Source organism: Rhinolophus hipposideros (assembly GCF_964194185.1).
Source record: "Rhinolophus hipposideros genome assembly, chromosome: 3".
NCBI lineage: Eukaryota > Metazoa > Chordata > Mammalia > Chiroptera > Rhinolophidae > Rhinolophus > Rhinolophus hipposideros.
This window is the reverse complement of record NC_138049.1, coordinates 103550407-103575429: the sequence shown is the minus strand read 5'-3', so window position 1 is coordinate 103575429 and position 25023 is coordinate 103550407. Positions and strand designations below refer to the sequence as shown.

General features: G+C 49.0%; 1 protein-coding gene across 1 annotated transcript in view; it reads left to right on the top strand.

Moving 5' to 3' along the window:
• Positions 1 to 815: 815 nt before the first annotated feature.
• Positions 816 to 25023, top strand: part of PPARD (peroxisome proliferator activated receptor delta) — a 77253-nt gene continuing 53045 nt past the window's right edge. The window contains exons 1-2 of the mRNA XM_081045275.1: positions 816 to 950; positions 4656 to 4739. The gene's annotated coding sequence lies outside the window, so the exon portion shown is untranslated. The remainder of the gene's footprint in view (positions 951 to 4655; positions 4740 to 25023) is intronic.

The following is a 25023-nucleotide window of genomic DNA, read 5'->3' as shown; positions in this document are numbered from 1 at the left end:
AAAAAAAATCACATACCAACCAGATATCTGAGGGAGTGGCCTGAGGAGTGTATGCAAGAGGGGAGGGGTAGTCTTTGCTTTAAAGATGATGGAGAGAGGAAGTTACCCATTGGTCCTGTGAGTCAAGTTTTGTTCATCGCCAGATGACAAACTCTGCTTCTTCCACCAGACTGCCTCCCTGATATACCTTTTTATGGTATATCTGAAAGGATATGTTGGGATAACAGGTCCTTTCCAGGTCGTGAAGACCTGGGTTAAGAAGGCAAGAACGGAATTTCCTACATTAGGGAGGATGCTCCCATTCAGGTGGGCAAGCGTATTAGATAAGTACATAGGAAAAGAGATAAGAAGTCCAGAACCATAAATTTCTAGTTGCAGAAGCCTCTCGAGGCAGGAAAGTCCTTTTATTAAAATTATAGGCAGCACAGTCTCCAGGCAGTGGAGTCTGGTCTGAAGATTCGGGTTCTATTGCTTCTTACAGCAAGGCACGCACCTTCTCTTCACTGGAGGATGAGGGGGCTGTACAAATGACCTCTGGTTCCCTTCCAGCTTTAAATTCCCTTTTGAGATACGTGCCCGACTTGTTTTACTGGTGGCTCGCGCTCCCTTCCAGCTCCTCTCTCAGCTGCCGCGCCCAGATCCCGCACCAGAGGGCGCTGCAGGCAGGTCCCGGGCTGCTTGCAGTGGGCGGTGTGGCAGAATTAGAGGAGTCTCCAGGAGGCGCGGTGATTGGCTGCGGCCGAGGCGGAAAAAGGGGGCGTGGAGAGAGGAGGGGGGAAAACCGAGCTGCGCGGTGACGTCACGCTGGCGGGGGCGGGGCCGGGCCGCGCAGCGTGTGACGCCGCGGCCGCCGCGGAGCCAGGGATTAATGGGAAAAGTTTTGGCAGGAGCCGGAGGATCCTGCGGAGCCTGCGGGACGGCGGCGGTGCCTCGGGAGGCTGCCGGGACAGGTCTGTTCGGGTCGGGGAGGCGGGGAGGCGAGCGTCGGAGGGAAGCGGCGGGCCCGGGCTCGGGCGGCCCACGGAACCTGGGCGCCAGGCCCCGAGGGGAGTGGGGCGGGGGCATCCGCGGGAGTCCGCGGACCGAGCGGCTGCGGCTTCCCGGCGCTCCGCCCGCCGCCCCCAGCCCCAGCCCCAGCCCCAGCCCCCAGCCCCCAGCCCCAGCCCCGCCGCCCCCAGCCCCCAGCCCCCAGCCCCAGCCCCAGCCCCTTAGACCTTCATCGCCGTGGGAGCCCGAACCCCAGGCCTCCCGTCCGACTCAGTGACCCCACCGGGGCCTCGTGGCTCCGTGTCCTCCCACCTCTGTGTGCCGAGAGCCCGGTCGCAGGCTCGGGCTTCTCTCCCACTCCCCAGCTTTGCCTCCGACCTCTTCCTTCATCTCTCGCCTGGCGTCCCCAAGTCCGTTGACCTCTGCCCAGGGTCTCCGTGGGGAGCGTCTCTGCCCCCCCGCTTGTCCCCCTTCCTTCGTCCTTCCGTCCTTGCCCGCAGTCGTTGCTCTTTTCCCACCCCTGCCCCCTCCCGTCCCCGCGGCCCGGCCCCCCTCAGCGTTAGGGCGCCCCGCCGTCTTCCCCGCGGTGCCGCGGAGCCTCCCTCGCCCCGCGCCTTCGCCCCCGCTTCCCTAAGCCCTCCTGTGCGGGCGCCCACCGGGGGCGCCGGGTTTGCCCTTCTCCCTGATTTCCTTTGTATCACCCTGTGTCCTGCACGCCTGTCATCCACCGCCCCTTCCCTCGCAGTTCCTGGCCTCTGCCTCGGGGAGAAGCATGAGCTCCACACGCTCCTGCGCTTTCCCTTGACCTGCGCTTGGGATACCTGTCGGGGGAGGGTGTTCCACCCCTGACTGAAGTAAGGGTGTCTCTCTGCGGCAGAATTGACCAGCGAGTTCCATCAGGGAAGATGTCCGATTTGTAGACCATTCTTCTCATCTCCGCTTTAAGAACACTTTCCGTTTATGGGTCTGTTGACTTCCAGGAACCCTTGGGAAGAGACTGGCTGCTGAGTTGGGTGTGCGCCAGGCATAGCTGGAGGCCTCATGCAACTCTTTTCCCCTTCCAGGAAACAGGGCTCCGTGTCTCTCCATTCTGGATGTATCGAACACGTTTAAACCATGATGTCCTCGCCTGTCTCTGCCCTCACTCCCACTCTCCACCCTATGCCTAATCCCAGAGAACTAAGAGAAGTCTCCAGACCACATGCCCCAGAGAATGCCTGTGGTCCTCAACCTTTTTCCTCTGGACGCACTCGACTGACGCCAGAACATTTTTGTCCTGTTTGAGTTTTCCGGAGATTGCCGTCCCCATAGCCCTAGGGCTGGTGGGCTTCTGTCCCTTTTATTACTGGTGGCTTGAACCAGCTGCTGATTTTCCCTGGTGCATCTTTGACCCCCTGAATGTGTCAGGGCCTCTGATGTTGCTCACTGAACCGTTTTACTTGGGAGCTTAATTTCCTGTGCATCCCAAAGGGAGGCTGACACTGAACTTCTGTTCCCTTTGGCCAGGCGATAACAACATGCTGTGTTAGGTTGGTGTCTGCCTCGGCAGCCTGTGGGGCTGCATTAGTTGGGCTAAGTCAGGAACTTGAGTTGCTTCCCATCACAGAGATCATTCTCTGGGGGCTAGAGAGCCCACCGCCTTCGTGGTGTGTTTTGGTATTTAACTTTGTCAGGCAGAAAGTTGTTTTCAGACGCCTTCAATTCGAGCTCCTTTATTTGGTTTTGTTCCCTTAGCAAGATCATCAGGAAATAGCATGTCCTCTGTTTCTGCCGAACCTGGTCTTGGAGGATTCAGAAAGCATGACCCATTCTCACGTTTAGAAATGAAGGCCTGTTGTTTCACCTGGCTTTGGGTTTCTAGGTCTTGTCTTTAGAGGTTCGTGCTCTCTCTGTCTTTGAGCCAGAATTGGACACAGAATTGGCATCTTTCAGGAGCATTGGTGGAGAGCCAACAGAACCAGCTAGACCAGGCTTTAAAGTTTTGGAATCCTCTTCTGCACTGACCCTTTCAATGAAAGGAGTAGGATCGCGGATGGCTGAGCCAGTCCCCTCTCCACTGGCCCCTGAGTTCCCTCCTAAGCAGCCCTGGGAGGGGAATTTGGGCAGAATGGACCAAAAGGGGTCCCTTGTTCCTATAAAAAACATACCTCCCGGGTTAGAATGGGTCATTCTAATGAAGTTGAGGTTGTGCGTTTGGTGGTAATTTAGTCCATTCTTTGACCCACGGACTTTACCTGACTCTTGAGCAGTTTGCTGCTCCTGTGTCTTTCCTCACCTGTCCTCTCCACTGAGGCAGTAGGTGAGAAGGGCTTGAGAAGAGGTCAGGCCCAGTCCTTGTGGAGTAGCTTGGGCACCAGCAGCCCTGGCCACACAGCTTTTTGCAGTTTACCCACTGTTGTTTCCTGTGTGGGTAGTCATGATTGTCAATCACCAAGCTGTCCTTCAGTGGTTTTTTACAGAGCCTGGGTCAGCCTGCCTCTCTTTTTCAAAGGTGTGAGCAGACAGGTCTCTGACATTTTCCTACAGATGCTGTAGCCCGTCACTTCCTTAGTTTAATGAGCTAAGTTTACTAAACCTCTCGTCTGGCTGCCTTTCTCCCTGCTTCTTCTCCACCACAATTTTCTTCTTTCTTTGGTGTATGCCTCCGCCCACTGAGGAAGAATTGCCCTCACTCTGCCTGCCAGCTCCATCAGTGGTCCCTCAGACCCCTTTCCCTAGGACCTGCTGAGAGGACAGCAAATGTTGGGTGCTGGCCTGGCAGCTCGTAGGCCCCCGCTTTGGGTAGTAGGGCCTGCAGATGCTGGCGTGTCCTGGAACTCTGCGGTCCTCTCTCTCAGGAGGAGCTGGACCTGTTGTTTCTAAAGGCTTCAGCTGCCAGCTGGGAAGCTAAATTGGGGGGCCCTCCTGGAAATGCCAGGAGCTGCCCCACTGCCCAGCATTGTCTACGCTGGGAACACTCTTCCGCCGCACACAGCATCTCCACGGATTTTGTCTGTCTTGCCAGGCTCTTGTTTGTGTCGTGTCAGAAGTTCTGTGCATGATGCCTTTTCTGTGCCATGTTGTCCTAGACTGCCCAGTGGCTGCTTCTTGTAGATAGTTTGATGTCCCTGAGCGTTTTTCTGTACCTTTGGACCAAGTGTCATAGCAGAGCTGGACACTTGCTTGAGTCTGGCAGGGAGGCAGTGGCCCCTCGCATCAGGTTTCAGACATGTGGGTCATCTTGCTTGGTAGATGGTTCCCTGGCCGTCATAACTCAGAGGCTGGTGACTGGGGTGTGACGCCTGTCTTGTCTCCACGGGGCTTTGGTCAAGGAATCAAGCATGACTCAGGGCATCTCCATTTATGAGCTGCCACCCGTTGGAGCTGTTGGGCTCCAGCTCCTTCGTCACCTTGCCAGCGCCTTCTGCCCCACCCTGGTACAATCAGCAAAGCCAGTGTCTTCTTACTTGGAAATGAGCAGACTACTTCCAGGATTGGGAAATATTTGCTGACTCTGGCTGAGAATCACACCATCTTGGTATATGTGTGTGAGGCGCAGCGGAGGGACCAGCTTGCCTCAGAGAGCAGCCCTCTCTGAGCCCCACTGTTTAACGATGACACATTAGAGCTGCTTTCCTGACCCCTGGCACCTCTCAGCTAAAGATATTGGGTTTCTTTCTATCCTGCAGTGTTGCGTGGTGTTTTGGGCATGTACGTGGCACTCACACAGTGGCTTCTGTTCACCAACAGATGAGGACAGATGCACCGAAGAGGTAATCCCATTTTCCTTATCTAGTTGTTGTTAGAGAACTAACACACACCTCCCAGATTTAGGGTCCTGGCCGAGAAGATGAAATAAGTTCACCAGGGCTTAGCCCAGATCCCAGAAGCCTGTCATGGAATCTGGTACTCATCACTCGCACATAGCAGACACTTACTACATAATTATTGAATGTCTATGGCTTACCTAGTATATTTGGGGAGCCCTGAGATTTTCACCTTTACATCCACTAAAACATAAACTCCACAGTGGCAGGGACTTACTTTGTTTCCTGTTGTGCCTCGGACAGACAGTTCCTGGTACAGAGAAGATGCTAAATGATTATTTGTGTTGAATGAATAAGTATACACTTTCTTCTCTGCCCACATGGGTGCCAGGCCACAAAGATGGTGTCCACCATTCTCTTTCATTTATGCAACAAACATTTTTGAGTGCCTACTATGTGCCAGGCACAGTACTGGCACTTGGGAAATGATGCTAGTAAAAAAGCAGAATCAGTGCCTGTCTCATGGGTCTGTAGTTTGCTGGCATATATAGGAGCTGGGAATAATCCACAGAATCGTTTCTTCCATGTCTGCTGGGGTAGTGGGTCCTCAGCAGAGTCTGCACAGTGCTCTGGGCTTCCCACTGCTACTTCCCTGTTCTCAGGACGCCTGGCAGTTTTTGTAAACTGTCAGAAGGGGAGCTGCAGACTGTTCATTGTCTCAAGTATTTGGGAGACTGGGCTTCGGTGGGGCCCCGCTGGGGGCCAGGGGAAACATGGGGCTCCTGTCTGATTTGTCGTAATCTCTGAAGTTCAGTGGTTCCAGTAGCTGTTTACAGGCTGCACTTCCCTTCCTCTGCCTTTAACACCCCGTGGGTTTTCCTGTTGCCTCATAGGGTGCTGAGCCCATGTGTCTGTCTGTGGGGATCAGGTTGTTTGTCGGGCTTGCAGGAAGGCCTCAGGCAGGGGCCTGTCCTGTTCTCAAACCCATCCCAAGGCCTTTACTCTGAAGGAAATGTGAAGGAGGAAGAAGGGGGGTTGGGGAGGCTTCTGAGGTTCCCCGAGAGGGGATGAGGTAGAGGTTTCTCCTAAGCAGGGAGAGTTACTCAGTTGAGTTGATTTGCTTTGCCATTTGTTTCAGTAGCAGCTAGCCGTGGTGCGTGTCCAGGGGTCAGGTGTCCAGTTTATCCCGGAGCTGGGCTCCCAGTCCCAGCTAGAAGTTTTCTGTCTTAGTTTCCCCAGGCAAAGGTCAGGCTAGAGCTTTACCAGATTTTTCAGTGTTAATCTTAAAAAAACCATGGTATTGCCGTCTTCATCTTTCCTATCTGAGGCACTTTTGTGGGCCAGGGGCTGTGACACGTATTTCAGACATGGTCCTTGGCTGCCCTCACGCCCCAAGTGTGTGGAACCTAGTTGGGGAGAGAAGACAGATACACAAAAAGATTTTTAAAAATATCAGAGAGCTGGTGGCTACTAAGAACGTGGTGCTATACGGGACACTCACTTAGACGAGCAGGTCATCACGGGGTCGGCTTTGTCCCTGAAGAAGCTGCACTTCCGACTGGGCCTTGAAATTTGGTTCATTTTGAAGGCAACTTTATTATTATTATTTTTTTTTGCTATATTTCTTTTTTTTTTTTTTTTTAGTTTTATTTTATTTTATTTTATTTTTACATCCCTCACACCGTGAACCCCCCTCCCCCCAACCTCCACCACCCCGACCTCACACCGAGCCATCACATTATACACATAAAATTATAGTTGGCATTCATTAATGTCCAGCCTCTGGTGTACAATGCCATGACCAGGCATCCACAGCATCCCTGAGGTGGTCTCCCAAACAGGACACATGTCCATCGGACACCCAACAAAATCCCCAAACACTATTGAATAAGTTCCCCAAAGTAATTCTCAAAAAACCCTGAGGTTGAAGGCAACTTTAGAATATTGTAAAACAGTGATTCTCAAACTTTTTGGCCTCAAAACCCCTTTACACTCTTAAAAAGTATTAACGACCCCAAGAACTTTTGTTTACCAAGTTAGAAATTAAAACAGGAATTTAAAAAAATTACTAATTTATTAATTATTTTAATATAACAATAAACCCATTACATTTATCATAAATTACATTTTTAATGAAAAATAGCTATTTTTTCAAAACAAAAATTTAATTTGTGAGGAATGATATTGTTTTACATTTTTGCTAATCTCTTTTAATGTCTGGTTTAATAGAAGGTAGCTGGATTCTCATAACTGCTTCTTTGTTCAGTATCTTAAAATATGTTTTATTCGAAGGCTATGAAGAAATTCTGGTTTCACACAGACACGTAGCTGAGAAAGAGAGGGGTATTTTAATGTTTTGCAGGTAATCGTGGACATTCTTCTTTGGTGCGATACCAAACCTTGGCAAGTGATAATTTAATCTTTAAGGTTAGTTGGAATGTGGAGTCTAAAGCCTTATCAACAAACTTTTCATGCTTTGTGACATTAAAATCCTTTTGTCAGGGGCCGGCTGGGTGGCTCAGGTGGTTGGAGCTCCGTCCTCCTAACGCTTAGGTCGGTGGTTCGATTCAAACATGGGCCCGTGAGCTGCGCCCTTTACAGTTAAGATTGTGAACAACGGCTCTCCCTGGAGCTGAGCTGCCACGGGCTGCCATGAGTGGCCGGTGGCTATTGTGAGCGGCCGGCAGCCATCGTGAGCAGCCGGCTGCCATGAGCTGCTGTGAGCAGTGACAGGACCAGGGACCTACTGCCTCAGGGTGGGGGCGGGAGGGCGCAAGGCCAACATGGGTTAGGCCTCCTACACAACTAGACTGAGAAACAACGGCTGGAACCGGAGTGGGGGCGGGGAGGCAGAAAAAGGGGAGGGAAATCCATTTGTCCATCCTACACTTTGAATTGGTCATTGGTTCACTGAGTTACAGAGATCTTCTAAATGTTGACGTTTCATTTTACAACATCAGTAAATCATATTCATTTATATCACCACTGATCTCATCAAAAAAGTCTTCAAGTATTGAGAAACTGTCAGGATCACAGTGATAGATACGAGTTTTCTGTAATTTCTCTTAAAAACTTGAGTTTTTTTAAATTTAGTTTTTTATTTCAGATATACAAAACAACATGGTGATTAGACATCTATATACCTCACAAAGTAATGACCCCAATAAGTCTATTACCCATCTGACACTATATATAGTTACTATGATATTATTGACTACTTTATACTATATATCTCTGTGACTATTTTTTTAAATTATAATTGACATTCAATGTTATTTTATATTAGTTTCAGGTGTACAGCATAATGGTTAGACATTTATATAATTATGAAGTGATTCCCCCCCATAAGCCTAGTACCCATCTGACACTATACAGAGTTTTTATAATATAATATTATTGACTGTATTTCCCATACTGTACTTTGCATCCCATGACTTTCGTAACTACCAATTTGTACTTCTTAATCCCTTCACCTTTCTCACCCAGACCCCAACACCCCTCCCATCTAGTAACCATAGTTTGTTCTCTGTATGTATATATGGGTCTGTTTCTGTTTTGTTTGTTCATTTATTTTGTTCTTTAGATTCTACATAAAAGTGAGATCATATGGTATTTGTCTTTCTCAGACTGACTTATTTCAGCATAATACCCTGTAGGTCCATCTGTGTTACCACAAATGGTAAGATTTTATTCTTTTTTATGGCTGAGTAATATTTTATTGTATATATGTACCACAGCTTCTTTATCCAGTTGTCTATTGATGGGCATTTTGGTTGTTTCCATATCTTGCCTATTGTAAGTAGCGCTGCAGTGAATATAGGGGTGCATATATCTTTTTGAATTAGTGTTTTGGGTTTCTTTGGAAAAAGCTTGATTTTTATCATTGGTAACATACTGTCAGGTTTTTTTTCTTGAAGTGACAGTCTCACTTCATTTTTAAGAAAAAGTTTCTCAGATACCCAACTCTAATTAATTATAATTTGTCTGTTCATCTTTTCTTTCAAGAAAAAAATTGTGTTTCATGGAAAAAAATGGCTAGTTTAGCTTGCAACTCAAACAATTGCACAAGTCTTTCTTCTTGAGACAATCCTGTAACTCTTATTTTGTTACACAGAATATGTAAAAAATGTGAAATTGGCACTTTCTTATCTTTAATGGTTCTGTGGGTTGACTGGGCTCAGCTGGGCAGTCCTCACTTGGGGACGCTCATGTTGCTGTAGTCAAACGGAGGCTGGGGTGGGAGTCGTCCGAAGGCTCAGCTAGGCTGGACGTCCACACTGGCTCACTCACATGGCCGGCCCTTATGCTGGCTGTTGACTACAGTGCCTGCATGTGGCCTCTCCATGTGCCTTGGGCTGCTCACAGCATGTCAGCTGGATTCTGAGCAGAAACAGCTCAAGAATGAGTGTGCTGAGAGAGATAGGCACAAATGGCAAGGTTTCTCATGACCTAGCTTTAGAAGTCACACATTGTCACTTCCTCTGTATTTTCTTGATCACGGGACCTGTTCAGATTCTGGGAGAGGACTACATAAAGGTTTGAATGCTAAGAGGCATGGTTCACTGGGAGGGAGAGAGGCCTCCCTGGAGACCACCGACTACTTCTCAGCATCCCTTATGTGAGATAACTTGGCCTGCATGTGAATACTGTGTTTCCCCGAAAGTAAGACCTAGCCAGACAATCAGCTCTAATGCGTCTTTTGGAGCAAAAATTTGTATAAGACCTGGTCTTATATAAGACATGGTCATATATTAAAATAAGACCCGGTATTCTATTCTGTTCTGTTCTATTCTATTCTATTCTATTCTATTCTATTCTATTCTATTCTATTCTAGCTGGTCTTATATTATAGTAAAATAAGACCGGGTCTTATATTAATTTTTGCTCCAAAAGACGCATTAGAGTTGATTGTCTGGCTAGGTCTTTTTTTCAGGGAAACACGGTACCTCTAGGAGAAAAGTTCGTCTTCTCATGATTTTCATTCCTGGAAACCATTGTTAGGAAATTTCTAGTAGGTTGATAGAGGCTATTGAATGCGAGGTGAAAGAATTTGCATTTTATGTTTGGGCAGTGATAGCCACTGATGGTTTTGAAGCAAGGGGTGATTGTGTTAATATTGTAAAAGTCTGTATTGAATGGAGAAAGAATGGAGGTAGAGAGGTTAGGTAGTAATTTAAGTGTTAGGGAAATTCTGCCTTATATTAAATCTAAATTTCTCTGGCTGCTGTTAAAATCGCTGGTTTTGATCTATCTGCCACACAGATTAAGTACCAAGGGCATGAGTGGGGTAGCCCTCACCCCCATCCCCGTTATTTAGGGATACTGATACTCAGGAGAGATTAAAAGGTTCACAAAAGTTAAAAGGCAACTAAAGTTGGGTTTTATTGTCAAGACACATTAAAAAATTAATTTATTCAAAAACAGGTAATACAGAGCTTCATGTAACCACCACTAACGACATTTCATATGTACTTCAGTTTCAGTATCATAGACCATTAGGAAGTGAGGAGAAGAGTGAGAAGAAAGGGGTACAAATTAGACAGTTGTAGGGAGAAAGAAAAAGAGATGGGGGGAGAAGAGTGTAGAGAGAGGAAAACAGCAGGAAGAATCTGAAGGAGGATGAGACTGGATAAACTGCTTGAGGCTGAGAGACGGCTGCACATCGACCTCAGTGCTAGGAGCCTGGCTCTTTCTGTGCGTCTCCGGCTGCGCTTCGGGGGGGGGGGGGGGTCCGTAGCACCTCTTGTCCTTGTCGTGTCCGGGAAGAGGCCATGGGAAGAGCCCCAGTGGGTTGGTACTGGGCACACCTGAGTGTGACTCTGAGCTCCAGTATGTGGAGCGATGACTTAATGATTAAAATGACCCTTAGTACGTGCTGATTTGTCTCCTTTCTGCTGAGCTAGGTTCTCAGGTGCTGGACTCGGAGGCGTGCCTTCCTGAACCAGTCCCCTGCCTGATTTACAGGCTGCGCACCAGGAGCCCAGCCTCAGAACGGGGAGTCTTCCTCCTCTAGGAAACAGTGCTGGCCTCTGGGCGGTGCGTCGCAGCACCTTTCTTGTTTCTTTTGAGCCTGAACTTCAAAGCCCGATTGCAGCCTAGTCGTCATCTCAGCGGCTCTCCTGAGAACATGACCGAGTTCGCCACAGCCTATAGCGACACAGCTTGGAAAGCGTTCTCTCCTGCTGAGGAGAGAAGGGAGAGGCTCCCGGGTGTCATGGGGCGTCTGCCTCGTGCTGAAGTTCATTTCTATACTATTACACTAAGAGGTATTTTCAAATAGATTTTCACTGCTTTTGTTTGTAATCTGCTCTAATTCCTTGATCCTTATCTTATTACTGCTTTTGGCACTTCTCTCATCCAAGAATTGTAACCTCAGAGGCACAGTTACTTGGCTTCCAGTCCGCGGGAAGTACAGGCTGACAGCAGCAGTGGCCAGGCACACAGTCTGCAGGCCCTCTCTCCTCACAAGCAGGCCCTCCTTGAATTTTCCAAATTTCCCTTTTCCTCAGTTTCCCTTTTTGCCAAAAACATTTCCTTGTTCATCGCTCTCACCTTCTTCGCCTCCACTTCCATTTCCCCTAGCACAGGCTTTCTCAGCCCCAGCACTGTAGACCTTTCGGGTTGGGTAATTCTTTGTTATGTGGGCTTTCTGTGTATTGTAGGATATTTAGCATCACCCCTGACTTCTACCCACTAGATGCCAATAGCCCACCCTCCACGCCCTATCCTTCCAGGTGTGAAAACCAAAAATGTCTCCAGACACTGCCACAGGTCCCGTAAGGGGCAAAATCACTCCTGGTTGAGAACCACTGCTCTGTCATTTCCTGCACTAAATATTTCTGGCTAGCTGGGTCCACTGGTGAACATATCTGTAAAACCAATAAGATAAGCGTACAGATCTTACATTGGAAACTGACCCTACTCAGTCACCTCACGGGCTCTTGAGGGTTTGGGGGAAGGAGTGAAATGGTTCGCAATGAGCAGCAGGTTCCAACTGAGAAACCATATGCTGTGTACACAACAGGGGGACAGTGTCCGAGGTGGAAAGCCCTCTCCTGGAGTGCTTGTGTTTCTCCACGTCTCTAGTGTCTGGACAGAAGCCAACTTCCTGTAGCTCCCAGAGGTGCCATGTAGAGCAGAGTTGGTAACGTGGCCTGTGGCCTGTCACTAGCCTGTCAGTTCCTGGTGTCAGACATTGCCAGCTGATCTGGCCCTCTGATCACAGAAGCAGTCTTCCTCTCCAAACCCAGATGGGTTCTTAGAACCCTTCTCCGCAGGCAGTGCTCATGAGAGAAAGCTTACCTGCCGTCCCTGATCTCCAGCTTGTTTGTCTGACCCACACTGTGTCTTTGCCGCTTCCCCTCCCATAAAAGCCGTCAGGACAGTCCAGAGGTCCTGATGGGTTCCATTTGACCCTCAGCACATACATTCTGGGCTGAACTCCCGAGTGCTACATTGGGGGCTTCAAGTTGGAGAGGAGAGAACTACCCGTCTCTTCTAAGGAGGCCCTCCAAGGGCCAACATGCTCAGTCCCATGAAATTAATTTCCCACCGCCTAGTTAATAGCAAGCAATTACAGTAACAGAAAGACTCTGGCCTGTGACGCTGCCAAGACGCCCGATCCGATTCTTCTTTCATGTGGAGCAGAGGTCTGAACTATGTTTCCTTAACACTCTTGGAGTCTGCCTTCCATGGTTGTAGACTGGGTAATGGCCTCTAAAGGTACCCAGGCTGTAATCCCAGGGATCTGTGGGTGCAACCTTCTGTGGCAAAGTGGGCTTTACAGATGCTGTGAAATTCAGGATTGTGAGGTGGGGAGATTATTATCCTGGATTACCTGAGTGGGCCGAAAGTGCATTCACAAGTGTCCTTTTGGGAGGGAGGCAAAGGGAGACTTGGCACAGAAGGCAGTGACTTGTGCAGGAAGGTGTTACACGGCGGCTCTGAAGACGGCAGAAGAGCCAAGGGGTGCGAGGAATGCAGCTCCGAAAGCTGGAAGAGGCAAGGAAGCAAAGGCTCTTCTGGAGCCTCTGGAGGAAGCACGGCCCTGTCCATGTCTTGATTTTGGCCCAGTGAAACTAATTTTGAACTTTTTTTTTAAATTTATTGGGGTGACAATTGTTAGTGAAATTACATAGATTTCAGGTGTACCATTCTCTATTACATCATCTATAAATCCCATTGTGTGCTCACCACCCAGAGGCAGTTCGCCTTCCATCACCATATATTTGAAATTTTGAACTTTTTGACCTCCAGAAATGCAAGAGATTAAATGTTTTGTTTTAAGCCACTGAGTTTGGGGTAATTTGTTACAGTGGCAACAGGAGACTATTACAGCGTTCCCCCACGTCCATGTCCAGGCACAGTGGTGACTCGGCCGATCCTCGGTCTGATTTTGTGGCAGTCTTAGTGCATCCCTTTCATGACAGTTGGAGATCTAAGTTTAGCCTCTTCGCAGAACAATATTTGAGACAATATGCTCTCGGGAGAACCTTTAGAGAACTTCTTAGGAGCAAAAGAGAAGGCCTCAGATAGTATCTGGTCCTTGCTTTGGGAACTCAGCTCACACCTTCAATTAGGTCAGTAATAAAGGGTTCCTTTCAGACTGTTGGGGATCCAGGATTGGTTTAAATCTGACTCTAATTCTGTCTCCCCCCCACTTCCTTCCATTCATTCAAAAGGTATTTATTTGCTACCTACTATGCGCCAGACACTGGGGATGAAGTAGTGAACAACGCAGATTTAAAAAATCTGCTCTTATGATCATTGTGCTGGGGGTAGGGGAGTGAGCCAGAATTAAGTAAATAGCATGACACGGGTGGTGATAAATGCTATCTCAAAAAGTAAAGCAGAAAAGAGGTAGCGGGGACGACCGGGTGGCTCAGTCGGTTAGAGCGCGAGCTCTCAACAACAAGGTTGCCCGTTCAATTCCCACGTGGGATGGTGGGTTGCGCCCGCTGCAACTAAAGATTGAAAATGGTGACTGGACTTGGAGCTGAGCTGTGCCCTCCACAACTAGATTGAAGGACAATGACTTGGAGCAGATGGGTCCTGGAGAAACACACTGTTCCCCAATATTCCGCAATAACATTTTTTTTTGTTTTTTATAAAAAGAGGTAGTGGCAATTTTAAATAGAGGGCTTGGGGCAGCCTCACTGAGAGGGTAATATTTGAGCTGAAAGAGAAGACTGGGCCATGTGTGGGAAGAATCTTGCAGGCAGAGGAAAAGCAAATACAAAGGCCCCAAGGCAGTAACATGGCTGGTGTGTGTGAGGAATAGTCAGCAGGCCAGTATGGCTGGAGTGAGCGAGGAAGAGAACAGGAGATGAGGTCACAGACGTGATTGGAGGCCAGCTCACCAGTGACCCTGAAATGCTACAAAATCTCTTACTTCCCGTGGCCCTTTGCCCCTTCTTTCCTTCCTCCCTCCGCACACCACCTCTTGGTCTTTATGCTCGTGTTCGATTCCTTTCTGTAGAATATTTGTCACATTATATCTAGGGACTATCTCAGCTGGTAAACATAGTCCACTTAAAATATAAACAAAGGGGGAAAAGCAGCCTCCTATTTGTGACTAATAAAGGCAGGTCCCCTGTCAGTGGTGGTACCTAGAAATGCACGTTGGTGGCTGCTCTCAGCAGGAAGTTCTGGGGTGTTTTCTGGAGGTCCTCACTCTCCACCTCAGCCCCTCAAGAACCCTAAGCCTGCCAGTCTTTTTCACTCAACCCATCCAGTTCTACCCCACATGGGGCCCACAGTTGCCCACCTGACCTGAAGGCAGCCCCTCACGTCCTGGTCCCTCCCTCCCAGGGACAGCACCGCGGCCTGCCTTCTTCCCTCTTACTCAGCCTGGTGCTTGAGGGCTGCCAGAGAGAGAGAGAATGAAGGCCGCGAACTGTTGCCGTTACACAGTTTCGTGATCACCTGGGTCCTCACCTGCCACGCTCATGTCCCTGGGCCACCAATTCCCCCATTTCCTGGAGTGGCCGTTCCAAACCGCAGGACTCTGCCTCCTATGGGTCCTCACAGTGTTGCTTGGATTTCTAAGAATCAGATACCAAAAGGTCAAGTAAGCCCAGCTTGAAAAGTCACTCTCTCTCTGGATAGTGACCCTGTGACAGTTCTGGAGCTCAGGCAACTTTCCCAAATGACAGTCTGTCAGTCGTCCATGGTAAGCTGCGTTATCTGGGGCCAGTACAGGTTGTCTCTGTGGATTAAATCCACCAGGTCTGTGTCCCCAGTTTTATAGTCCTAGGCAACTCTGCCCAGAGCCTACTTTTAATAATGGCACCAAATAGAGTGTCATTGAAAAACTGAAAAAATCTTTGGTAATAAACAAGTTGACCAATAGTAGTTTCTGTCTCCCGAGTGAAAATAACTAGGTTATTCCCAAAGTGCAGAATGCATCCAGTCAAAATTGTATCAGTCCAGCCCTGTGTGTATTCTGTTATAGTGTCTGACTCCTGTGATTTTCTTTGTGGCATCTTAATATCCCAGTGTGTTTACATCTACTTAAAACTTCTTTTCGTATCTTTGCAGTATGTCACCTTTTAGAAAATGATTTAGTCTGTGTTCTAGCCCATTCCCTGACCCAGTGGGCACCTCTGTACCAGGCCAAGGCCTGCCTCTGTCCCCTGCAACCCTAGGGTAGACGTGTCTTCTCCCGCACTAGCAGGGCCACCTGACTTCATTCACTTTGTGCCCCCCACCCTGAGCACGTTGTAGGTAACCGAGGAGTACGTCTTGTGAACTGGTTCCAGCACTCCCAGAGCTTCTGCCCACATACAGCTTTGTCTCAGCAGACTGCAGCCTGAACCTTGCCCTCTTTTCTGCTTTGTACTTCTGTCATGAGAAAGAACTGGTTCACCCATACAGTGTTCTCTGTGAGTCAGAGGCCGTGCTGAGTCTCCAGGGAGCAGCCTGCAACGCACTGTCACGTCCTCAGTCCTGATGAGTGTCATGAGCCTGGATCAGATAGCATCTCCCTAGAAATTGGCTCCTTAACAGGTAGGTGCCTTGTGCAGAGATGTCCACCAAGCCCTTGTTGGATGGGAGGGGGACCGGATGGCCAGCCCAAGTGGCCTTCTTCCCACAGAGTGGCCCTGGCACTAGCCTACACCAGAGCCTGTCTGGGAAGTCATTTCGTGGGGCAACAGTCAGACAGCTATAGAGGAAACTTCCCCTGACATGTTCACTCTAGGACCCCTTTCCCACATGTTACCCTCCCTTTGGTAGCTCAGTGGAGACAACTGAGATTTTTGGTTTGGGCAGAGTCTTTCTCAATTGCCTCCTTCTCCCCCTTTTCTCTGCGGCGGGTCTGGTAAGGCTCCTTTCTCACCCCTCTGGTTTGGCACCTGCCGTAGCGCATTATAGAATTGTTTCGCCTGCATCTTAGACTCTGCTGCTGTTGGACTGTGAGGTTTTCGGTGCTGTGGCTCAGACTGGTTAGGTAAGTTGCCTAAAGCTGCACAGCTAATAAGTGGCAGAGCGGAGATTTGAACATGGATGATTAAAGCTGGCTCAGGGACGGCTGGCTGAATCTAATTCTTCCTGTTTGGGAAGTGCCTGCTTGACTGGCCAGACTGGACTTGGCTTCAGGGAACGCTCCCTGCTTTGGAGCTCAGTGGACTCATTGCTCCCTGAGCAGAAGCAAGATGTTGGCCAGCTTAGGGCCCCCTGCAGGGTCCCGTTCCAGGTCAGGGGGCAGAGGAGCCCCTGACAATGGCTGTGCTTAGTGTCTGCTCCAAGCTAGTGAGCAGCCTTCTAGAATCATCAGAAATAACCAGCTAAATGGTGGGCCAGGCCGGTAGGGTAGGGGGGACTCATGGAAGAAAAGAACCAATCTCTGTTCCTCGTGATTGATCAGCCCACCTGTAGTCTACTGCAGGGAGAAGATGGCCCAGATGTGCACATATGGAGAGAAGGAAGAGAGAAGTTGCCTTCTTTCAGATTCTCCCTTGGGGCCAGGCGGCACCCTGTGGATGAGCTCACTCACCCTCATGCCAGCCTGCAAGATGTGCTCTTAGAGTGTTCCCACCTGACAGATGACGAGGGCTGGGACCAGAGATTCAGCCACTTGCTCAAGTTGCACAGCTGACTAATAGAGCTGGGCTTCGAGCCCTTTGAAGCCCCTGTTCTTTTCAGTTCAGTAAATGCTGTTCTGCTCATGCATGTCACCATAGCCTGTACCTGCCAGTCAGGTGCAGGAGCATGCGGGTATGCACCATCCCCCCCCCCCCCCCCCCCCCCGCACCCTCCAGCTTAGCGGAGGCTGAAGGGAGTCAGGGCTCTGGGCACCTGTCCTGCTCAGCAGCTCGGGCCCTGCCGGCCTTAGCAGGGCTTATGGGCTCAAACCAGTAGCTGCGTTTCATGTTTTTCCTTTCTTGCACCTTCCATTCCTGCTTTCTTTTTAGAGAGCTGTATTTCTGCTCCCACTTCCTGGCTGGAGGCAGGCGCTGGGGTGCAGGGAAGGTTTTGGGAATCGGAAGAGGCAGGGAGAGGTGGCAGCTGAGTGGTGCCTTGACTCTGGGGACAGTGCCCTCCTCCATGCCTGACAGCCCGCTGTCGGCCCAGGGACCCTGGACAGGGACTCCACACTCCTCATTCCTTTGGCTTCTCGGAGGGAATGAGCTTCCTTTCCCCTGGAGCAGAGCCGGAAGTAGCAGCTGGCACGCTTTGTATTTCTAGTTCACTGGCTCTTTCTGAGGATGAGGGCTTTCTGGCTCTGCGAGTGGCCTTGGGCGAGTGTTTTATCCCTCGATGGCGTCCTCATCTGTTCAGTAGGGGAGACTGTTGTAGACCCTTCCCCTCAGAGATGACTGGAGCGTCAAAAGAGCTTGTGCGCATAAGGGCTCTCTCACTGAGTATTGATGGTTTCATTAGCATATGTCTGACCCCTGGCACCCAGCACCCTAGGTGGGTGCTAGTAACTGTTAGCTGACTAAACAGAACTTCAAGACTGTTTGTCTTCCTCTCTGTACCTGAGAGTTGGCTGCAGTGGCTGTTGGCTCCAGTCATTGATCGCCGGCAGACCCCCACAGGTAATTTCCAAGGCAGCTGCCTGCGGTGCCCCCTGCCTGCCCCGCAGGGCCCTGGGAGAGGCAGCCAGGTGACGTGAGACTCCTCCATCCTGAGGATGTCAGGCCCTGCTTTTCTGCTTTTGCACCTTTCTGAGGCTTTTGGATGTGAGCTCTGGAGGAGTCGGGACCTGTGTCCCATGGGCGCAGACACTGCCAGACACAGGTTCTGGGTGGTGGGGCCTGAGGGTTTAGAGGAAGGGCTTGCCGCTGGCAAGCTGTTTATCTAGCTAGTGACAGTGAAAGACACCTTTGGAACTTTATATTTGGGGGCTTAGAAATTAATCAGATGCTACCAATGGCCAGGGTTGTGGGAATTTAGAAAACTTTGTTTTTCTAGAATGTGGAGGTGGCGCTCGGGCACAAAAGTTTTAATTATATAAATAATGCTTATTGTTTGTAGACAATTAGAAAATACAGATAAGCACAGAAGAGAATAAAAGCCATATATGATCTGCCATCCATAAGCATCCAAATGCTGTACATTTTGGTCTGTGTTCTTTCAGATTTTACCATGAGTGTATATATCTATTTTTTTCCTTTCAAAATGGGATGTTGTTTGACATTGTTTTGTGACTTGCCTTCCCCATTTTTCAGGGGGTTTCATTATGTGTCTTGTTTGCTCTCTGACCTTCCGAGCCCTTTCCTTTGTGAGTGAGCAAAGAAAGGCATTTTCCCCAAAGGGAGGCATTTGGGAAGAGCCGTCTGGTTGCTCACTGGTGTAGTTGCTTAAAGGGCGGAGGGAGGAGGGGTGCTTGGAGTCTCTCTCACCTGTCCCATCCATGTTTCTCCCTGTCTCCCCCAACCCCTCAAATCCGCTCTCCCTACCCACCCTGTCTTTTTTTTCCTTCCATACAAACCTGGAAAAGTATACCGCTTCCAGTCTGAAGGTTTCTTTCCATGGCTTTGAAGGAGAGACCCCTCAGGAGCTCAGAAAAAAGGTGCACAGAGAGGAGATGGGAAGGGTGGTACCCGAGCTGCGGGTATGTTCTTGGAAAGAATGACAGAGAAGAGGGCCTGGGTCCCTGTCTTGAAGCAGTGAGAAGAAACGGGGGTAGGTTGGCGGGCAGGGCAGGTAGCAGGTGGTTGTGGGGACTTCTTGCCGAGATGGTAGACAAGCTGGCCAGGAAGAGGCCTGGAGAAGAAGGGACCCAGATATAGGTGAGAAGGAAATGTCTCACTGGGTCACCTTCCTCCACCAGGCCCTGCTCTTACCGTCAGTCTCTGCCTGCTCTGCTTTCCCCACCTGGCAGTGCCCAAGCCAGGTGGTTTGACAGGTCCAGTAGACCCAGCCATCATGCCCTACTGACCGCTGTGTGCCAGCAGCTGCTCCATGCATCGCCCTGGGTAGTGGGGGGGGGGGGTCTGGGCATAGCGGTCTAGCATGGGGAAGATGTTTCCAACATTCTCAGGTTCAAAGCTCGGATGCCATTCTAGAGAAACAACTCCGAGCCAGGGAGAAAACTGAAGGTGGGCATCCTTGGAGGAACACACTTGGCTGCCCCTTTACTTCTCACAGAATAAAATGAGGTCTCTGGCCGCAGGTGAGGAGAAGGCCCATCTGAGCCCTGAGGGGAGTGAGACGTGGCATCGTGGCTTTTCTCGGGGCCCCCACAGGCTGGTGTTGCACCAGGGGGCCGGGAATTTACACTTACGAATAAGGTGATTTCCAAAGCCACGTGTGCCTGTGGACCTGACGGGATCCTACTTGTTTTCCTGTGGATCCCAGTCCTGGCCAGACCTGGCAGATAACCTCAGGGCTGCAGGGCAGGGGCTTCCTGTGTGAAGAGGAGCCTGCGCCACTCCTCTCCCTTCTCCACTCCTGAGCTATAATTAAGTTCCTACGTGCAACCATATCCCTCAGCTGACACACGCCTGTAACCGCAGCCCCGGTCATTGGGCAGCTCCTCGGGTGTGTCCTGGGGCTGGCGTCTCAGCCTCCAGACAGTCTTGGGCAGGCCTGGTGGGTGGTGGGGACCTGCCAGAAAAGCGGTGGGTGCAGCAAGGCTGGGGCAGGCTTAGCTAGAAAGTGTGAAGTCGTGGGGGAGAGAAGGGCTGGTGAGCAGGCAGGAGTGCCAGGGACATGCACAGAGGGGGAAGGACAGACAGGCGGCCCGCGGGGTGGGGGTGGGGGGGTGTGGACGGGCTGCCCAGTCATGGAGCTACAACCAGGATGGGGTCGGTTCATTTCCTTTTTTAAAAAAAATATATTCTAGATATTTTTACAGCATTTTAAAATTGAGATAGACTTCACATAACATAAAATTCACCACTTGAGTGCTTTTTACTTTGTTGACTGTTGTACAACCATCACCACTGTCTAGTTCCAGAAGTTCCCATCACCCCCAGAACAAGCCCTGCACCTCTCAGTGGTTAGTCCCACCCCCCTCCTCCAGCGCCTGGCAGCCTACTGTCCTGCTGTGTGGGTTCCCCTGTTGGGGACATTTCATATCAATGGAATCGCACAGTATTTGTCCTTTTGTGTACGGCTTCTTGCACTTAGCATCATGTTTTCAAGGTTCATCCATGTCACAGGATGTAATGGTACTTCATTCCCTTTTGTGACTGCTGGCTAATGTTCCGTTACGTGCATAGACCACATTTTGTTGATTCATTCACCTGTTGCTTTCACCTTTTGGCTCTCGTGCGTGTGCTGTTACAGACATGGGTGTACAGATACCTATCGATGGACGTGCTTTCACTCCTTTCTGGTATGTACCCAGAAGTAGAACTGCTAGATCATAGGGTAATGCTATTTAAACATTTTAAGAACCACCAAATTGTTTTCCAGAGTGGCTGCACCATTTTCCATTCCCGCCAGCAGTGTCTGGGGGTTTCCGTGCCCTCACTCTTGATTGATAGTTTGAGTATTGAGTCCTTAGAACTTTGAGGTCACTGCTCCATGTTTCAATGTAAATAATAAAGTTAGTTGGATTCTAGTTTCTTTGTAAATAATCTGGTTTTTGCCCCTCTGAAAGATGTACGAATTTTCTTTATTCTTGGAGTTCAGACATATCACAAGCATACATGTAGGTATTTGTCTTCTTTCCTTAATTCCTGCAGGGCCCTTAATTGCTGAAGACAGGTCTTTTGGGGTTTCCAGGAAGTTTCTGCCTGTTTGTTTTCCTTCAGTGTCTCTATCCTCTGCTTCTAGGACTCTCGTTAGACAGACTCTGGACTTTTGGACTTCTTGGTTCATTGCTAGTGTGTAGAAATATGATCGATTTTTATACAGTATTGATTGTGTATCCATCAACCTTGCTGAACTGCTTCATTAGTTATGGTAGTTTTTTCAGTGTATTTCTTAGAATTTGCTATATGTACGATCATGTCATCTGCTAATAGAGATAGTTTTACTTTCCCTTTGCAATCTTGCTAACTTTTATTTCTTCTTCTCCTCACTGAATTGCCCTGGCTGGACTCTCCAGTACGGTATGAATAGAAGTGGTGAGAGTTCATCTTGTTCCTGACCTTGGGGGGGAAAGCTTTCAGTCTTTCAGAGTGTTCCGTTTTGAATAGATAATTCTTGACATGCTACAAAATGCAGTAGGTATTCCCTCTTTTCCTCTCCCATCTCTCAGCTGCCAGGCGCCCCTTGTGAAGGCAGCCCTCCTAGATAGACACTTTCGTTTATGATCATTCCCTGCTATCTGTTATTACCTTATTATCTTCCTTTCCAGGTAGTTGTCCATCGACTGTACTCACTGGTCTGCCCCTTGCTTCATGTGTTATTTCTCGTCCATCTTTGCACACCAGTACACGTGGAGCTCCCTCATTCTTTTTCACTGCCCCTTCATCTGTTGTATGGGTGTGCCATTCCCCTATTTATTGACGGATGTGCAGGTAATTTCCAGTCTTTGATTGTAATGAATAACTTGGATGGGTGTCATTTTGCACAGAGATAAACAGATTGATGATGAGAAAGTGTGACCGTTGCAGTGATGATTTGTGTGGGAACACTGGAGGGCGGGGCAGGCTTCCAGACGAGGGTGGTTGACCGAGCCTTAGGAAAGGCTCAGGTGAGCCCCGACATGTGAGGTGAGCCTTGCAGGGCAGAATGGCAGCGGCGGGGACGTTGTGGGAAGGGCAGTCGTGAGGAAAGGAGTAGCAGCTCAGATGAGACTGAGGAAATGAAGGGTATTAGTTATCTATTGCTTCATGACAAATTACCCCAAACTTAGTGGCTTAAAACAACATTTATGATCTTGCCACTTCTGTGGGTTCAGATAAACAGAGGCTTGAATACCAGGAGGCAGGTATTATTGCCAGCCATTTTAGAAGGCTGCCTCCAGCAGCAAGTTGCAGTGAGGATGGGCTTGGCTGGAGCAGGCAGGGTGACAGGAGGGGGCCATTATCATCGATAATCTTACACACTTGGCTGTGAAGTTGGGATTGATCTGAGGTCAGCTGAAGTCAGGGAAGGCCTTTGCACGGGAGAATAAACATGATAGCTGTCCTCTAGGGCAGTTATTCTGCTAGCCTACACCAGAGGGGTCAAACTGGAGAGAGATGACAGGTAGAGGCGTAGAGTAGAAGATGTTTGTATTTACCAAGGAGAAAAGTTTCCTGCCTGTAGTAACAGTTGCTACGTATCAAACACCTCTGTACTATGTACTCTGGCTGCGTTTTTCTCTTATCTTTGAAATGACCACAACAATAAGGCATTACTGATTTACATTCAGTTTGCAGCTGAGGAAACTAAGCCTCGGAGAGGTAAGAAACTTACATATAGCCCACAGCTACCCTGTTTCCCCGAAAATAAGAACAAGCCGGATAATCAACTCTAATGTGTCATTTGGAGCAAAAATTAATATAAGACCCGGTATTATATTATATTACATCATATTATAATATAAGACCGAATCTTATAGTAAAGTAACACCGGGTCTTATATTAATTTTTTGCTCCAAAAGATGCATTAGAGCTGATTGTCTAGAGAGGTCTTAGTTTTGGGGCGACACGGTAGTAAGTGGCAGAGCAGCACTGAGGTGTACTGGCCGTGAAGACTGCCTTTTGGTGGTGGTGGGAGTGGGGGGGGACTGGGGAGGCGAGGTCTTGGCTCTTCCCTGGACGCTGAAGGAAGACAGAGGAGTCTGAGAGGTGGCCTCTGAACCTGTGTGGCCGGGACAAAGATGAGCCTGTACTAGGAAGAAGAGAGGCCAGTGGGGACACTGGTGTGGGGACAAGTGACTCATCTGGAACCCGGGGCGCTTGTTGGCAGGGTCCTTGCCAATGATAGGGGAGCTTAAATAGTTCCAGTACTTTGTATATGAAGATGCACCGTTGGCCAAAAAGAGTTCCCAAAGTGGGCGCTTGTGGGGAAAGGGTGCTGTGGGGTGGTTTGTTCACTCACTGGGTTTACGTGTTCGCTCCCCAGCCTGTACTCCACGGGGCTGGGCCTCTGCCACAGCATACTGGGGAGAGTCCCTGAGCCAGCCCAGGTTCAAGGAGGGGAGCCAGACTTCACGTCTCGATGGCAGGAGGAGCAAAGGGACTGTGGCCATACTAGATTCACAGATGCCAGTAAGTAATGGAGAGCCTGGATTTTGAGCCCAGGTCTGTGAGATTCAGAGCCAGGGTTCTTTCTGCCACGCCACTCTGTCCCATTCTGCTTCCGATTCCTCAGGGGTTGCAAAGCTTGCTGCCTCCTGTGTTGTCAGAGGGAACTGATTTTTGGCCTCCCAGTGAGGAAATTGCACTAGTCACTCCTTTTTCACAGGTTAGTATCCAGGATGTCTGGGCCTGAGAGAGCCTTTTAAACACGCTTTGTCCTGGGCACTTGCTAGCTGCCCCTCAGGCTTCAGCACTGGTTGTCTAACGCGCATGGAATTTCCCTGTGGAGTTTCCCTCTCTGCACTTAGTGGCTTTTTGGCCCGTAGCGCCGGCCCTCTGCGTCCTCGCAGCGTTGCAGCCAGATGTGCAGGCTCGTGGTGTCTAGTGCAGTGATTCCCAGACCTGGCTCAGCTGGCAGATTGGCCAGGGAGTTTTGGGAAAAGTGTAGATTCCTGGGCCTTGCCTTATGCCTCTTGAATTGGAATTTCCAGGAATTTTAAAGGTCCCCATTGACTTCAGGGGGGACCCTGTTGGGGAACCGGGAACCACTGACTTCTCAGAGAGGTGCCTTTGAAGTCGGTGATTAGAGCTCTCGTGGGCACTGAGAATGATTGTCCTGAGGGCCTCACACTTCACAGCCTGGAAGTGACTCCTGAGCGTGTCCAGGAGGTTTCTGACTGCATCTGTTCAAATCTTTGATTTTGTTTTTTGCGTTCTTTGATGGTATCTGAGCTTTATGGTGACTACTGGTTTTCTTTTAAAGTGTTTGTAGAGGAGAGCAAGCTCTGCCACAGTCAACAAATCCTTCTTAACCAGGACCTGCTTGGTCTGATTTATCTGGAATACAAAATTCCTTTGCTTAGCTGTCTGGTTATCTCTGGTACAAAGAATATGACAACCCTAGGTATATCCAAGTTGGCACAATTGGACCTTTTTAGTTCTATGCCTTGGACCTACTTAAGGTCCACTTTTAGATTTTAAAACCCTGTCTGCTTTCTTTTGTCAGTTATCTAAACATTAGTTTAGAATATTTGGAAAAGACAGATAAATACTATAAAGAAAATAAAAATCACCTAGAACCTTCCTCTCAGAGAATCACCACAGTTAATCTTCTGATGGATGTTCTTTCATGTTCTCTCTCTCTCTCTCTTTCTCTCTCTCTCTCCCTCTCCTCTTTTTCTATCCCCCCCCCCCCGCCGCATACACACCCTCTTTTTAAAAACCATCTTGAAAAAAAAAACAAAAAACCATCTTGAAGTCATATTGTGAACTGTTATTTATCAGCTTTATTGAGACATAATTCATATGCCATAAGTTTACCTGCTTAAAATGTACAATTTGGTGCACCCACTATGGAAAACAGTATGGAGTTCCCTCAAAAAATTAAGACTAGAGTTACCATATGACCCAGCAACCCCTCTTCTGGCTAGCTACCTGAAAAACTTGAAAATATTTGTTTGTAAAGATATATGTACCCCTATGTTCATTGTAGCATTATTCATGGTGGCAAAGACATGCAAATAACCTAAGTGTTTTTCGATGGATGTCTAGATAAAGAAGTGGCACGTATGTTTAATGGAATACTACTCAGCAATAAAAAAGATGAAATATTGCCATTTGTGACAACGTAGATGGATCTTGAGAGTATTTTGCTGAGTGAA